Raw genomic sequence first — 17,987 nt, forward strand, 5'->3', positions numbered from 1 at the left:
GGCTCCTTATGATTTAGCGAGAGTGTTTTCTTAGTTTTCGCGAAAGTGGCGCCCGCGTAATCGTTTGTCAAGCGTCCGACGAAATAATAGCAGCGCGCGCCGGGGCCCACCCCCTTCGTGTACCCTCGCGCCGAAGAAATTTCACGGCGATATTTCATCATCATCGCTATTAAAGGTCATTTCGCAGATGAAGAGTAACGACGCGTCCTCCGCACGAGCGCGCAACGATGAACCTCCGTCTTCGAACGATGCTCTTTGCCGTGAAGAATCTTGTGGGATGGATGGCGGCGGCGGCGGCGGCGGCGGCACGGCTCGTAAAGCTCGCCGACGAGCTATATGTCCTTGACGGCGAGTTTTCCGGTCAGCAGATCTGTGAAGAACGACAAATTTTGTTACGCGCGATTTAAAAAAGCGCTTCGCTCTCGTGCGATCCGATCCGTTCGCGAAAACGTCTATTATAGATTACATTTTTATCGAAAACAGTAATTTTTGTTTTCGTCATCTGAACGTTTAATTGAGAGTGTCTGGACATTTTTTTTTTTTTTTTTAACGGTTCAGACTAGTTATTGTTATTGATCGTTGTTGTGTTTTATATGTCATTCAAAATCAAAATCAAAAACTTTATATCCGAGAGATTGTCAGAAACAGTTGTCGTCAAATTATCGTGGAAAAAAAAAAATCGCACGTTGGTTGGTTTAGTTCAAGTTCTCGGATCGGTCTCAAATGTTTTTTTTTCAATGGCTTCGTGTTCGCGAGACGGTCGACCGATACAGGAAACGACGACAGGCGGGGCCTGCGATCTGAAAGCGAACGACGACGGAACGGGGATTGTTTGGCGAGGCATTAACATGCCGCCACACCGCGGTGCGGTTATCAACACTGGATTGTTCACCGCGTGTCTCGACTTCCAACGTGGGCCACATTTACGCCGCGCGCTATCCCGCATCGCTCCTCTCTACGTCAACGTTTGAACCAGTGAGGTCGTAACCTCCCCGCGTATCGCTCGTCTCTCTCTCGTGGTGGATTCTTAACCACCTCACGGCGTTCCCCGAGGTTTTACAACACCCAGTTTATTCTCGTGAAAGGGTGGTCCTTTAAGGTGAAACGCGACCCACCACTGTAATTCCGTCGGCGTAGTCCCGTGCTGTCTTCAACCATTGGCGACCTACTTCGTGCCCGCACGTTTCTACAGGGACCCCAAAAGCGCACCAGCTACTCTACTTTCTTCTTTACGGTTTAGAGTCGCGACGTGGTATGTAAGAACCTCGGCATACGTAATCGAGCAAGTGTCTATGATATATATATATATATATATATATATATATATATATATAGCGCTTATACTGATATAATATGTAGAAACATGTGTGCGTATAAGATCGCATCTGTATGCGCTCGTTCTGTTTTAATCAAACAAGTCGAAAATTATTTATTATCACGATCTGTTAAACTTCTTAAATCAAATATTTATTATCAGTACGATAATAAATATTAATTAATATTTTATAATACACGAGCTACAGTCGAAAGTAAAATTATTATTATTATTTATTTTTCAGAATATTCGCCGTAGTTTTTTATTTTTGTAAAATTTATCAAGTCGCAAAAATGGTAAATAGGTACAGGACGCATCGTTGAGTTCTTCACGTTTCACATATTTTATTTACAACGCAATCTTGGCGAATCCGCGTTGTAAATAAAAATACACAACTTGGTCAAAGGAATTATTCTTATTTCACGCTTGCTTTGTCTCGTCAAAGAACTTCTCTTCTACCGCAGTTCGCGCGTTGTAATTTCAAAAAAAAAAAAAAAAAAAAAGCGGTAGAACCGAGTGTGGCTTCTTCGCGAAGAATCTACGTGACCGGAACACTTTGCGCTTCTCTAACGCGCTCAAGAACGTTACCAAGTTACCTCACATATACGCATAACACGAACAACGCGTTAATCTTGATTTGCAACTAACATTCTCCCCGTCGCTTTTCCCGGCGCCTCGGTGCAACCGTAAAGCATCGATTTAATCCCAGAAGACCTCGCCGCGTTACATTCCGGCTTCCATCTTTTCATTCTTCCGCGCGGCGTACGAGCCATGTACTTCCTGCGAGAATCGTTAAATTTATCGGAATTGATAGCTCCCTTTGCACACACGTTTTTTTTTTTTTTTTTTTTTTTTTTAAGTTTTATATGTACCGCGTCTTAAATGCGATACCGCAGTGATGTATGAAATATATCGCGTAACACATATGCGTCATTCAGAGCGAATGAATATATACGCGCGCTACGTTAAGAGCGGAGTTTATAAAAGCGGTTTATCGGGGGATTAGTGTATTTACATGCGCGTTGCAACATGTCAAAAAGAATGTTTCTTCAGTGTATTAATATTAATACACTTTGATGTTGTCTCTCTCGCATCGCAATAGAGTTTGATGTATATATGAAATATTGGAAGTTCAAAGAGCGCACTTGTGTGTGTGTGCGCGCGCGCGTGTTCGCAATTCGCAGTCGCGTATTTGCCTAAAATGAGGCGAAATCTGCGTTATATATATATATCTATTTTACGTCACACATATCTCCGGAAATATAGATGTACGTATACAGATATACGCGCCGGTCGGAGGATACGTCTCTCGCGCGCACGAAGGGGGTTATCGTCTAGGCTCGTTTCTGGCTTCTTCCGTTTCCTATCCTTTTCCCTTTTCCCTCCTTTTCACCTTTCTCTCTCTCTCTCTCTCTCATTCTACATCAGACCTTGGGGAATGAAATAAATTCCGCGTTTCTGAGAAATTGGAGAGCCTCCGGGGGTAGAAGACATTTTCCTTGGACCTCCAGAAAACTCCTTATTCCGCGTCATCTGCTTTTCAATCAAGGTCGGGTATCGGGCGTGGGCGAGATGAGAAGGTGAAGCTCGGCTCTGCGGGAGTCGATGGGAGATCAGAGAGAGAGAGAGAGAGAGAGAGAGAGAGGCGGGAGAGAGAGAAGGGGCAGCCGCTTTACCTTCAGGTTATAGATAAGTTGATATCGCCCTTATAACGCCGTCGCTCCATCGAGCTTTCAGAGCTCGTTTTTAACCTTCGGACCAAAAGGACGAGAGAGTTACGACGTTGACCGCGCGACAGAACAGAATTTCCCTTCCTCTCTCATCGTATATATCTTTACGACCTCCCAGATAATGAAGCGAATAGCCCTTTATATCATTTTTATGCAAAACTTGCGGAAGAATTATAGCGAGCGTGATATTCACTTACGTTCGAAATTTTTTTTTTCTTCTTTCGCAAAAAGAAAACTCCCCGCGGCTCTCTTTTATAGAGCGAAAGGTGTGCATCAGAATTTCTTACATTTGCGACTTCCAATACGGTATAATGTTTACGGACCGCGATTGAAACTTTTGTTGTATCCCGAAATGTTTTTCGTGCAAATGCGGCAAACCCCGAAGGAAGAAGACTCCGTCGCGGATTCGTAAACTCCGCCGTGGAGCACGTGCGCGCGCAAGATATATATGTTTCAAAACTAAAGTAAATTATATATTTGAGGCGACACGTATCTCTAACAAGAAAAGGAAGCGGAAGATATTATACGGGAGAGAGAACTGCGCGGCGTTTTGTCACCGAGTTCGCGGGTACAAGTTTCGCGATTTCGTTGGAGGCGCGATAAGTAAAACTCCGCGTCCTTTTTATTCCCCGCGCGCGAGCGCGCGCGCAGGGGAGTTTCTTTCGAAGTTTATACTTACTTTCCCCACCCTTTTCCGTCCGCCAGCTTGAACGGCCCTTGTTTCCACCACAATTTTAGTTCAGTTGGACGCCAGTCACGCATAACAAATGATTCTCTCTTTCTCTCTCTTTCTTCGCAAACTTTATTTTTTTTTTTTTTATTTTTTTATTTAACTTCCGCTTGACCATTAGCTATAAACACAAAGCGCGAATTTAGAGATGAGACAATTGTTTTCGAACATTCGAAGAACGTAATGATTTCTGCTTTGAGAGAATTATAATTTTTATTTTATAAATGAAAATAATTTTAATTGAATAAAACAAATGTTGTGTTTTCAGTTATGTAATAAAAAACAAAAGAGAACATAGATTCCTTCATCAGTGATAAAAATTAGGAAAAATTAATGATCAATGAAACAATGTTGGGAGCTCCCGTGTGGCTGATGGGGTGAATGTGATAGGATGTGGCGAGAAATAATTGCAGTCCGCGCTTCAAAATTGGCAGATGTTGGTTCCTGCAAAAGACTGGGACTTTTCCCGAGTCCGAGAGAACAAAAGTCTCTGAGGACCAACGGATGAAGAAAGACGATGGAACCAATATGGAGCACACCTCCTTTCTCTCGCTCTCTTTCCTCCACCTCGCTTTCTCTCTTCTCCCTCCCTCGCACTTTCTCTTTTTTTTTTCCGTTGCTTCTCAACCCACCGACGAAACCTTTGTTACTTGTTAGTGACTTTTATCTGGTCGCCCCGGGTTCTCGATTTATCTCTTGGTCTTCTCTCTCATTCTCTCTCGAATCTTTTTCCTCCCCTTTCCTCATCTTCTTCGTCACCCCCTCGCTATCACCTACCAACAGCCCGCAGCCTCGAACAGTCCGGAACTTCTTATTCCGGATTTCAGACCCGTAGGCAAGGTTTCTCCTTCTCCTTCCCCCTTTCTCTATACTTCCTCTTTCTCTTCTTAGAGTTCGTTCTTCTGTACTCCTCTTTCTTTGGTCGTCGCTGGTTCTTCTGGTCCCACCACCACTGTCACTTGGTCCTTCTTATCAGGGTTAGCTTAATCTCTCGCACGACTTCTGTTAAGGTAGACAATCGCGCTAGCACGCGCGCGGCCACGCTTCGCATTAGCCACGAAGACGCGGCCGCCGACTTTCTTATTCCTCTTCTTCCTCTTCTTCTTCTTCTTCTTCTTCTTCTTCTTCTTCTTCTTCTTCTTCGCCGTTGTGTAAAACCGTCTCGTCTTATCGCACCACCTCGGAAACTCGAGAACGAATTCGATTCAACGAAAGAGAGTGAGGGGTTAAAGAAGAAAGAGAAGGAGGGAGGAGGGTTCTTAATTCTTACGGTTAGTTGCTGATCCACTACCGATAATCCCACACCGATCCTAATGCGGAACCTCACGACCCGGGCGGCCGCGCGAGAGCGACTTGTATAACTTGTGAAACTCCGGACGTCTTCTATCATAATAGAACTGTACGAAGATCTCTCGCGAAGATCAATTGCAGATTTATGTTATTTCGAAAGGTTAATCGCGCCGTCTCGCGAATTGGAAAACTTTGCTAATTAGTTCAGCTTCATCAGATTTTTCTCCTCGAGTATTTTACTCTTGTAATGCAATACCATAATCAAATATTTCATGGCAATTATACCACGGAGAAAAGGTCGAAAGAAACAGAATTTATATAAAGAGCCGAGAAAGAGAGAGAAAAATCGAGAGAGAAGAATAATTTTTCGTTTCTTCTCCCTGACAAATTGCGTAAGGACAAATCACGTAATTTGTTACAGAACGCTCTTTTATGTTACGCTCACGCTCTTTTCCGAGCCTCTCTTGTTCGCGGGGGGAAACGCGCGAGGGGGAAGAGAAAGAGAAAAAATAGTTTCTCGCTACCTTGTCCATCGTCACTGATAAGTCGTTCGCCGAACAAAGAAGTTGATTTGTAAGGATGGTCTTTGAGATCACTTTTCTTCAAGGACCGTCATGGAAAATATTGGAAGCAGTAGCAATCGAAGAATGACCCTATTCGCACTTCTCTCTCTCTCTCTCTCTCTCTCTCTTTCTCTCTCTCTCTCTCTCTCGGCTAGCAAAGCCTTAGATAATAAAGGCTCGTTCACGCGAGCATAATGGAAGACTGATCACGCTGTCCGCGCTATCAGCGCTTGCCATTGCTCACCAAGAGAATTCTTCTTCCGACATTCCATCCACCCTTTAATGCGCCATTTCTTTGCGCGATTGTTATGCGTTCGCCGAATTGCCTCTCTTCTAAGTACAGCAAAAAAAAAAAAAAAAGTGTACGTACACAGTTGTGTGCACAGTTTTCAAAGTGTCCTCAATACAGAAATACGCTTTTTCAATAAAATTCTATTTAATAAATCGAGAGCGAAAGAAATATGGATCAGAGACTGATGAAAATTAATATAAACCTTTTGATATCTCAAATAAAAAATATTTACATTTCTATGATATACAAACTATTTAATGAAATATGTTTGGTTTTTTTTATGTTTCAGGTAAGATCAGATTCCTTTCGAGACTGACGCAGAGAGAATTCGATTGCAAGCTTGGCTGATAATGTGAGTCCGCAAAATTTCGTTTCGAGAGAGTTTATTATAATACCGCTAAAGAACAACCTCGCGCGGTCTCGCGCGCGAAGGAAATTCTTATCGTTGCTCAAAGCGATCGCGCGCGCGCGTTTCGTATTCTCCGCGACACCGGCCGCAATTAATGCCGAGAGAAAAGTTAGTTAAAGAGACTTTGTAAGAAGGAAAGACGGATTAGTGTGTTTCCAGTCCAGTTCTTATCCGATTCTCGTCATTAGTCCGCTTTTCTATTTTCTTTAAAGAAAGCATTATATATAGATAAGCGATCGTTTTGCATAAGTTTTTCTTTTTTTTTTTTTTCTTTTTTTTTTTTTTAACATCGTTACGTCCAATTAATGAAGCCGTCTGTGAAATTCGTCTATTAATTATTTCTTCTAATAGCTCGCTGAAATGTCAGGTCCTGCGGGGACATTTTTATTGCGCGCGAAGTGCATTATCGTTCATTTATCTATAATCGAGAAGGTTAATGTAACAACGCGGCCTTTGTGTCGACCTTAATACTTCATTCCTCGTTCATGTGAATTTCCACGGTAATTAGTTCGCGCGACGTATATAACGGCGAGACTCGGTGGAACATCACAGGTAGATCGGACGGAGTTACGTGTGTTTTAAATGTCGAGGAAGAGTCAAAGGAAATGTCTTGATTCTTGCGATAATCGCCAATCGTTCGGGGCAAACGCGCGGTGTCGTTACGTTTGGCAATCAAGTTGCTAAATATTTGCTTGCACGTTCGTGCTAAGGTTTTAATTCACATTCGACTAGAACAACAATAGTAGCTGACGTCCTTCAAGTAAGTAAATGATATTTAACACAACAGTATATATGTCAAACACGAAGAAAGAATTACATTCAGTGACAATCGATAATTGACGGACTCCTTATCCTAAATTGTCGAATGTCGAATTGATGGGATCTCTCGAAGCCGAATTCGGGGGAAGAGGAGTATAGAGGTCCGCGCAGGGTTACGCAGCGCGACAAGATCGGGGAATCGGCGGCAGTCGTGAGATTTTTGGCGCGATCCCCGGAATACGTGGATCAAATTCCACGGAGGTTCGAAGGTACTGCAGAATTCTCGTAATATCCGGCTAACGTTCATGCCGAATCGACGCGACCGCCGAATTCAAAGATAGATTCCGCGTGAGTGTACCAAGCGACGACGTGTCGGGGACATAGAGAACTGCGGGATTCGGAAGCGCGGAGAAGAGGTGAGGAAAAATGGAGATAAAGCGGAAGATAGAGAAGTACGGGCGAGTACGGAGGACGCGTTCTCGCGCTACCGAATGACAAATGGAGACCACAAGATTGCGCCTCCGACATCCAATTAGCCCGACCTTCCTCTCCTTGTTCGGCTCTTTCCTGACGCTTCTCTGTGCACCACCTCTGGGTGAGTCCACCCCTTTCGTCCACCCTCACGACGTCAGGTGCAGGACACCGTCCGCCCGTAGTGCCGTAAATGGTCTGAAGAGCAAGAAGACCTCCGTCCCTTTGTGCGTTTAATCAACGAAGTCCAAACGTCATTTCGCTCGAATTTGCACGCAACGCACACCGTCAAATTCTCACACACATTGGCATCTTTGATCTACACGCCGATTCCGTGCGATTCGGTGATGCGACAGCCTCGGTGCAATTAGCGTTGAATACATAAAGAAGTTGTAATGTCAGTTTTCGAAGACCATGCGATTTAAACAAAAAAAAAACGCGTGTTGTGTTACGTTTGCAAGAATCGAATTTTTTTCAAGACGATGAAGTTAACGTCGGTTAAGAGATTTGTATTCGTTTGTTAAAAAAAAAAAAACGCAATTTTCATTTAATTCTTTTATGTGTATCTTTCTCTCTCTTTCTCTCTCTCTCTCTCTCTCTCTCTCTCGACTCGCGACGTAAATTATTCGTTCGTACTTAATGGTGAATTACTTGACGCTCTTCGAGTAAAATTGTGTCATGCGCCAGTGAACACGAGGTGGCACGTTCTTGTCATCGTCTTCAGACTGTGCCTTAATATTACGGAATTGAGCGCCGTCGAAGACGACGACGACGACGACGACGACGACGACGACGAGAACGAAGTCAAATCCCGATGTGAAAGGCAGCGGCCGACGTCGCTTCATAACGTCTAAAAAGCGTCTAGCGTCGCCTCGTCGGAAGACAAAACCGGCAATTATCGTTATTCCTTCCGCACGATAACTCTGCAGCTACGGCAACGCGTCCGCGTGTTTGCCGAACGATCGATTTTCTTAACCCTTGCTACATAATCTCTGATTTTCTCTTCTTCCCCTCTTCCCGAACTCCCTCTCGGGAATCGCTTCTATTCCCGCGTCGCCGGGCCGCGCCACCAGTCCCAGGAGGTTAAATAAATTGTGAATTTCACGATAAATCGAGCGCGAGAGATCTACGATTATTTCGCGCTGGTGATCGTATTCCTTGATCCCCGCGTAATATCCGGGGAGCTCGAATTTCTATCTCGGAATATTCTTGGCCGTTGTAATTCGGTGTTCGTATGTTGGTCGGTTTTGTTTTAATGTGTAACGTCGCTTTGTGTGTCTCGCAGATTTTTTTTTCTCGCGTATGTATTCTAAATTTACCCGGGGAAAATATATATTTTTCTCCGACACCGAATATGTCTCGAAAAAGAACCGGAGGCCGGTCGCGAGATAAAACACGGAGCGGATTTTTAGCCCGCCTCCTTCCCGATGAAAAATATCGGGAGGCGAGCAACTCGTAATTTTCTCGCGTTCGGCAAAAAGTTTTCACCCGCGCAAGAACAGGCATGCTTTGGGGTAATAAATTTGTATGTTAATTATCCGCGTTGCAATTACAGCAAATGGCTATGTAATTTAAGCCACATTCGCGTTACCGACATGAAAGCGTATCACGTGACGCAAACAAGATGCGTCAATTAAATCAAATTGACTTTTCGATAATTTCGCGTCGTCCACTAGATCACAGTTCGCGATCGTGGGTAATTAATTAAAACAATGAGAGCATTTATATGCTTTTAATAATGGAGGAAAGTGAACTAAATTTAATAATACTTTATTAATCATTAAACTCTCGTGTCCTTTGATTTCTTTTTGTTTTTTGTTTTTTTTTTACATATTCTGTCTCAAAATTTAATTCTTTGTGAAAACATGTGTTTGTAAAAATATGCGATCTTGATTGATAAATTTAATAAAAATACGCGAAACGCGCGGGAGGTCGCGCGTATCCTTTTAGCGAGCGACACATTTGTAACAGGACAATAAATCTTTGATGGTAGGCAGCTGGATGGCGGTGTTTAGCGTGAGGCATGTGGTGGCCACGTTCGCTCCCGATGCTTCGAACAGAGCAAGCGGTTCTGTTACTAATTGCTCATTAGTTCGGATCACAGACATTCCGATCTGCGTGTAGTCGAAAGTTATTTTCTACCCGGTTGTATCCGCGGACAACGATTTATTCGTCAATTCGTGCGTTTCCCAATTAATTAACTGTTCGGTTCGAAACAAAAAAAATGATCGCGCGAACTTAAAAAAAATCTCATGCAAACTTTTCTCTCACTCGTACACGGAACTAATTCGCGTGCAAATAGACAAACGCGATTTTTAGAAAAGAAAATAAACAGACAGATAATTTTACGTTCTTTGATCCGAAAAAAATATTTCGCAAAAACAATAAAAAAATCCTCAAGTGCGCGATTAATCCACGTCTCGAAGTTGGTGCGAGCAATAGGCTACGGATAATCGCGCTTAAAGAAACAATGCTGAAAGAAAAGTGGCTTTTCCTGGCGGTTGCCAGGAGCAAGGCGGATTGAGAGCGCCAAGATCAACGAATGCAAGCAACGCGGCGTTCTCGCGGGGAAATGAATCGTCAGGAAGTGTGGCGAGCGCGATTTGTTCGACGGGAGGGAAGTATCGCGGCAAGGAGGGGTTGACGTTTCAAGATAGAGAGAGTGTTTCTCTTCGCGCGATTCGCCGCGGCATTATGCGAGCGCGCCCCGTCTTATCATCTTGCTTCTAATGTTTGCTCGTTTTCGTGCCTCCCTCGGTTTTCTCTCTCCCCGTTTTCTCTTTCTCTGTTTCCAAGCTACTTTCCGTCTCCGGCTTTGCGTGATTAATCACCATAAATAAATATCCCGCCGCCCGGCGCGAGATACCGTATCTCGGGAGAAAGAGATTACTTCTTGCCGGGGATACCGCCGGTACAATCGTGACGCGATATGAGGGTGTAGAAAGAGAGAAAGAGAGAGAGAGAGAGAGAGAGAGAGAGAGAGAGAGAGAGAGAGAGAGAGAGAAAACTCACACCCTCTTTCGAACTATCTTTTCGCGGAGGAAGAAGGGAAGCGCAACCCGGAGAGAGTGTTGCTCATCTCGCGGAAATAACGCGCTGACCATTAACTTGAGGTTTAAATCTAGCGTAAGCGATGGAGTTTTTCCCTTCGCGCTGAATTCTAATACGCGCTACCAATTAATGCGCGGTCGCGCTTCTCGGATATCAAAAACTAACTAAGAATGTAGTTGAATTGCATACCGTATGCGTTTTGTTCAGTAACTGTATGACAATTTTGTGTGAGAAACATTGAAACGATTTTGTGGGTTGTGCGAAATGTAATATCGAATTAAAAACAATAGAATTTTGGATTTTTGAATAATTTATATGGAGAAATCGCGTATTCTCTTTTTTATATATATATATATATATATCAGCATGTGCATTTAATTACAAAATATTTCTTTTTCCCCGGTGCGCGAAGCAACACAAGAAACCGTAATGTATATCTTACCCATTAGTTGATGTACCGAGAGTAACGAATAGTTTTCTCATTTGTCATTTCGCTCTTATTTACGGCTTTGCCTTGACTCTTCTCTCCGGTTTTGTTTTTCCGCCGGAAACAACCTTTCCCTGTTCGCGTTAATTCCAAAAGTAGTTAATTAAAAGACGATTCTCTCCCGAGCACGACCTACATAGAACGTTGTCGAACAGATGAGAACTTTGTATTCTCGGCAACTCTCGACTATATTTAGGAGAGAGGAAGAGCAGAAAATGACGGGCACACGACGACCGACCCGATTCGAAAACGAAACAATTTTGCAAGTGTATGAATAACTTCATTTTTCATAAAACAGCATGTTTATGACAGAAATGTAGGGCAATTTCTGTCTAAACAAAAAAAAAAAGAAAAATGATGAAAAAAAAATTGAGAATTTTGCGCACATTTTCTCTTCAATATATTCGTTTGTAAATATTTGCGCGATTTAGATTTGCGATGAAGAACATTTTATTAAGACATTTTTGAAACTTTAATATCATTCCGACAACAAATTAATCGTATGAGAATCGCGCGCGCGCGCGGCTCTCTCGCTTTTCAAGCCATTCTTTTCAATCTACGTCGCTCGCGCTATCACAGTCGTCTGGCTCTTTTCGTTTTAAACGAAGAGAAATACCGCGCCGGTATATATGCACTCATCACGCGGTCGGGCAAAGCGGATCCCGGTCGGGGAATGTTTTTGACAAATCACAGCGAGGATACTCGCGAATCCTTTGTCCCGACTTCCTATCCTCTCGAGCACGGCGGCGCAGAGACTTAAACAATTGGAAACCGGACGGTGGGACGACACACAGATATATCTGTGTAGCGAGACAAGATATAACGTGTTTCTCCTCAGTTGCTTGTGTGTGTGTGTGGCTCAAAAGTGCGGAACGTACAGCTTGTTTTTATATATTTCAGGATTGTCACACGTGTGCGCAACAACGTAGCTCTCAAAATATACATAGAAAATAGATTTCACAGAGAGCATAGAGAATTTTGTAGAATTTATATATAGAAGTCTCGTGTACCATGTCCGGATATTTGATTAAGAACTATTTGCATAGTTTTCGGCATTACTATAGTAAAATGTTTTTAACGTTTCAGAAACAGAGAAAAAGAGAACGTGCTGTGCACGCGAAGTTATTTTACGTTTATACATTGTACTTATATTTCTCACATCGGTTATTCACACGTGGAACTCGCTAAAATAAGACGGATCTAGGTTGCCGTGTTTTACAAAAATGTTCCAAGACCAAATCAATAAAACAAGTTTCGTTTCTTTCTGAAATTAATTTTTAAATTATGCACACATTTGAAGAAAAAAAGTAAAGTAGTTAGTGCACTCACGTTGTTCTCAATTTTCGACGTAACGTTGTAAGAATATTATATTTGTGTAATTTATTTTACAAACGTGACTAAAGTAAAGTCACGTGACAGGGAGGTGAACAAAAAAAACGCACGTGACTAAAGTCACGTGTCTTCAAAAATTAATTTTCTATTTCATAATTTAAAAGATATAGATTGTAGTTACCGCCATGCCAAGGTTTTTAAAACAGTTTACTTTAAAGAAGATATGTCCGTATTGTCGGAAACGTTGCCGGTTGGAAACCACCATACCGCGAGAAAAACATTGTCGAAGCGATCGGTACTTTCGGAGATGTTGGCGGCGCGAAACCACAACGCCGACGCGAAGCACTTACCGTCTATCGCGCCTCTTGATGATTCTCTCTTTTCTTCTTCGACTCACACTTCCTGTCTTTCTTTCTTTTTTCTTCTTTCAACATGTATACCATCTGTTAGTCAGCATACGAACATGCACACATTTTGGTCGCATGACGACCATAATAATGACGACATGACATTTCTTACTTCGAAACTTTGTCGTCGCCCATTTCCAAATCAGAAGCACAAACAAAAAAACCGCAACAATACTTTTTTTTTGTTTTGTTCTGTAGCGATTGAGACTAAAACCGAAATTGATCGGTTCGTTCGGTTCTTGAGATATTGTCCCATGAAAATCTCCTCACTTCTCAATCGCATGAATTTCGCGTACAAAAGAGGCACAAGTGTCTCGCGCCGTTCGAGCGCGACTTTGTTGCGCGTGAACTTGTGGCGCGAGGCACTATCGTGCCCCTCTTGATATATTCTTTTACGCACATTTTCTTCTCTCTGAACGGAGTGTGGTCTGTCAGGTGGCGCCGCTTGTGGAGAAGCTTCGTACCAATCTCTTGCACCCCTTTCTACCCTCAAAAAGATATATACGTATAATAGCTGTACTCTCCTGCAAATTTTTAACGGCGACAAACAAGAAAATAATTTTGCACAGTTTATGACATTATTTTTGACAATTCTTATTTGAAACAAGAAAAGAGAAAATTAGTTGCTCTTTTAACAGAGTCTTCTTCTTTCAATTATTTATTTCATTATCTTTCTTATTGACAAATATCGTCTGTCTGAACATATTATCGTTTAATACACGTGTGTCAAAGCGCGAAACAAACGCTTGTTTTACAAACAAGGTGAATTCGAACAGGCGCATGAAAAGAACACGCTCGCGCGTTACCGACTTTTGGCAAGTCGCCCATTTAACGTGCGAGATCAGTGTCAATATCGCGCGTACTTGCCCATTTAATCGGTACAGCAAACGACCATGGAGCGTCGGAATTAGGAAAATATATCTGGTGTATCCCGCGGTGTTATTATACCCGAATCACACGGAATCGATTCCCGACTAGCGCGCGCGTTATACGCCAGGGTGCAATAACCAACCCGAGATACCGTCTCTCCGCCCTCCCACCCCTTCCTTAGTCGTCGTAGATAATCGCCTCGTAATTCACATATCCAGGGTCATTATTATTCATACTTCGAGTGAGACCGCGGTATGCAAAGGCAAATTGCCAACCGGACTCGACGAATAGCACGGCGCGCCGCACTTGCATACGTACGTGTATATATATATATATATATACATATACATATACGGCGCAGGAAGCTAGCCCGTGCTTTTCATCGAGCATTATGTAACGCCGCGACTATGTACAAAGTGTGCCACGAGGAAAAGAGTGAGTTTACTTTGGAAGTTAATAACGCTTTAGTCAACTGAACGTGCAACATGAGACACGCTTTCCCATTAAAGGGGATGGAGCGGAGTCACGAGTAGAGCAGCGATGAGTTTATAAGCTGGCTGGCGCGCGCGCGCGCGTGGAAGATCGTATCGCGAAAATAACGTAAATAATTGCCGGCACGACTCTGTTTACCGGTAAACTTTGCCTCTCCGCGGAAACGCGCGCGACGAAGCTCTCTCGAGTTGCTCCGACGACGAGACGTTGAGTGATCGGCCGGGATTTTTTCCCCCTCACGTTGCCGTTTACAAAGCGAATTACGTATTTGCGAGAAAGAGAGAGAGGAAGAGAGAAAGAGAGATTGTAGCAACGGGAGCGGCGTCGGCGTCGTGCGGAGAGACGCTTTGCCGCGCCAATTATATCGTCAGGCTTTTACAATGGTCTTAAAAACAACATTACGTGTTTATCTCTAAAACATCTCGCGATAAAAGCAAATTGCCGGTTACGTGCGAGAGCGCTACGGGAATTGAACACTTTAACCGCGGCGCTGCTCCGACGATTATAAAAGGCAGTAAAAAAAAAAAAAAAAAAAAAAAAAAAGAGAGAGAGAGAGAAAGATTAGCGCGCAGTCGTCATTTGTTCCCGTTCAAAGGCATAATTATCCGACCGTTTCCTCCGAGAGTGATTCCGCGGGGGAGACATAAAATCCGCGCGTCTCTCTACATATTCCGCGTTTCTTTCCGCATCGATATCTCTCCCCCGGGATAATGTATTCGGAAATATGGCCGTATCGCTTAAGACGGTGTACTTTATTGGCCGTGTTTTGTCTTCGCCGCGCAACACGCAAGCAGTCGATATATACCAGCCATCTTTTTACGGCACCACCGCCGCCCCCTCCCTCCGTATATCTTTTCGCAGCTGATGGTTGCGCGCGGAGGATAAGGAAAAAACCCCGCCGGCAATTACGCGAGAAGGCCTGTAAACGGTTATCGCGTTATATACACGAGGGAAAGTACAACTTAAAGGAGAAAAATGACCGGACTCTCGAAACCCTCCGGTAATTGCGCTTCGTAAAATTTCAAGGATCTCTTTCTCACTCTGTCTCGTCACTCCGAAATATCTCTCTCTTAGATCGTCGCGCGATTAGACGGGACGTGATGTTCAAGTGATTTATATTGATTGTTTTTCGACGCACACGGACGTCAAGTTTTTTCGCGCGTTAATATCTTGCGCGGCCCGTCGCTCCGCAGTTTGTTCGGCCTGTTATTTTTCGCGGGTTATTTCCCGAGTATTCATGGCCGGGCGCGTTTGAAACGCGCGCGCGGGGAAGCAAAAAAAAAGAGAGAGAGAGAGAGAGAGAGAAAGATCGATCATGTTGCCGCGCGGATTCGCGGAATTCCTCGGCCGCGCTGGTCGCGCCCGCTTCCCGTCTCCGCGTGTCAAATGAAAATATGTCACTGCCAGTCGGCGGCAGTCGAAATCCGGACGCGGTGGCGTTCTCATCAGCATGCGAAAACTTTGTTATTTGTTTGAACACGTTAAATTATGCATGCGCAATATGCTGACGGCTTTCGACGGGGGGGTTTTCCGCGGGGAAAGGAGAGGAGAGAGACGCGGAGAGGGCGCAAGTTTGGGGCGCGAGGTGAAGGGCGCGCGATCCGTCGGGGTAGTCGAAAGGTCGGACGCGAAAGAGACTGTGTATGTGTGTGAGAGAGAGAGAGAGAGAGAAAGAGAGGCGAAATAACACAGTGGCGCACAGAAAGAGAGAGGAGAAAGCGTGAGCCGAAGGGGTGCAGCTTTTCTCTCAAACGTAATTGAAACAACAATAAAGTACGAACGCGCAACAATGAACGCGCCTAATAACCCCGAGCACTTTGCCAGCTCTGTACCGCGGCTGCGAAAACGGAGAAGGGGGTCTTACATCGACTCTATCGCTCGCGAGGGGCGTGTGAAGATATGATTAAATTACGAGATACAAGCCGCGCGCGCTCGCCGAGTTTGTGTTCGCGCGCTATCTAACCGTCTTTTTGGTAAACCGATGTGAAAGTGTAATATATATATATATATATATATATATACATACACACACGAGCGCGGGGATTTCTTCAAAGTCACGTTAATCAGAGACATTGCAGCGTCATTAAACAATAAAAAAAAAAAAAAAAAAAAAAATCACGCGCGCGTTTGATCTCACCGGCTACGACAAATATTTGTCGAGTTTTTGCAGAGTTTTTCGAATGTTTAAGCACCTTGGTTGTTCGTCCTCGAAATCCATGCGGATCGCGGCGATGTATCTCAGCGAGCGCGAGAATACATATAATTACACGTCGAAAGCTCTTTTCAGCTGATGTACATCAGCGCGACGTGTATATGCATAATCCCGTTTTAAAAGTCACAGAGAAACCGACTCGCTCACAAAGTGCTCGACGAGCACTTTGACCGAATGTTCGGAGTTCGTTGACAAAAAGAGGGGTATAAATCCTTGAAGCGCTGAACCGCGCGCTCGCTCGGCACGAGAGAGAGAGAGAAAGTGTGTGTGTGTGTGTGTGTGCGCGCGCGTGGCAATTGATCGAGCGCGTTGAACAACGTTATTCGAGTTACGTTATCCGTGACATATGTTACAGAGAACGGGCGCGCGCTTTTGTTCGAGAGAATGGCGGACGCGCCATGATTATTTGGATAGCTTTAATATTAGCGTAGATTAAAAGTCACCGGAGGCAACGACGCGTGGAGAGCGTGACTTGCGCGCACACGAACGCGAAAAATACTCAGGACGGAACTGACAGGAGTGCCGTATGTCACGCATGTATAAATGTGCGTGTATATATATATATATACATATATGTATATATATATACACACACACACACGCGCGAACACGCACGCACACGCGTGTGCAATCGCGTACGAGTTAATGCGCCGTGGCGTGTGCGATGCATTTTTTTATCCGTCGACAAACGAACGGACGAACGTGACGTGGCCGCGCTAATCAAAATCCGATGCAGCAGCAACGACCGCCGATTAAGCGGTCTCTTCTGACGCTCTCCCGGCGCGAATCCGCGACGCAGCCAGGCGGTTTTGACATAGGTCCGCTCTCGTCCGACCCTGTACACACACACACACACACACACATCTCCCCCGCTCCCGTGTGTATGCTTTCGCATATACATATTTATACAGGGCTTGCGCTTTCGTCCCGCGCTTTCGGCGTTCACGTCGATCGTTTCAGCGGCGACCAACGCGATCTCCTCCCTTCCTCTCTCTGTCTCTCTCTCTCTCTCTCTCTCTTCCTGGCTCCGTTCGTTTAACATATGAAACGCGGTGACATCTAAAATCTGCGGAAAGTTTGTACAATGCAGTCAGACTGCGGGTTACGCCGCGAGTGAGAAAGCCGGTCAATTGGAAAACCAGGTGACCGAGTTTCTTGGCTCTCGTCTCTGCCGCGTTATTTCCTCGCCGCCGTTTCTGGCAACCTGGTGGCGTATCCGGGTGTTCTTTAACACGCGGATACCTCCCGCGGGGGGTGGATACGGAACTTCCCGCCGCGATGCGACGCGAGAAAAATCTTGATCTTGATGACTCTCTTCTCGCGTTCGAGCGCGCCGTTGACCGTTGGTCGACGTTCTCCGGCTTGCTGATCAATCCGCGCCGAGAATTGATCCTCGCGCACGTTCAATTCACTTCTTCGCTCGTCAAACGAACGCAAATAAAAACCGACGCGCCCGAAAAGTTTTTTATATCTCGATCGCACGCACAAATATCGGAAAAAGCTATTAGAATATGAACGATATATAATCGCGTGAGCGACGTAGATTAACTGTGTAACTTGAAGTAACACATTCACGC

The 17,987-nt window shown here is 44.4% G+C and overlaps 1 protein-coding gene across 2 annotated transcripts in view; it reads left to right on the forward strand.

Moving 5' to 3' along the window:
* The window catches only part of LOC109853826 (teneurin-m), a 535,016-nt gene that overhangs the window by 87,638 nt on the left and 429,391 nt on the right, over window positions 1-17,987 (forward strand). The window contains exon 1 of one of the 2 annotated variants that reach the window (XM_020426317.1): window positions 6,234-6,272. The exons of the other annotated variant lie outside the window; for it this stretch is intronic. The gene's annotated coding sequence lies outside the window, so the exon portion shown is untranslated. Of the gene's footprint in view, window positions 1-6,233; window positions 6,273-17,987 lie in introns of those variants that run through there. 2 annotated transcript variants of the gene reach the window in all.

The sequence above is a fragment of the Pseudomyrmex gracilis genome, unplaced genomic scaffold (genome assembly GCF_002006095.1).
Source record: "Pseudomyrmex gracilis isolate BER0280 unplaced genomic scaffold, ASM200609v1 scaffold_55, whole genome shotgun sequence".
NCBI classification, from domain to species: Eukaryota; Metazoa; Arthropoda; class Insecta; order Hymenoptera; family Formicidae; genus Pseudomyrmex; species Pseudomyrmex gracilis.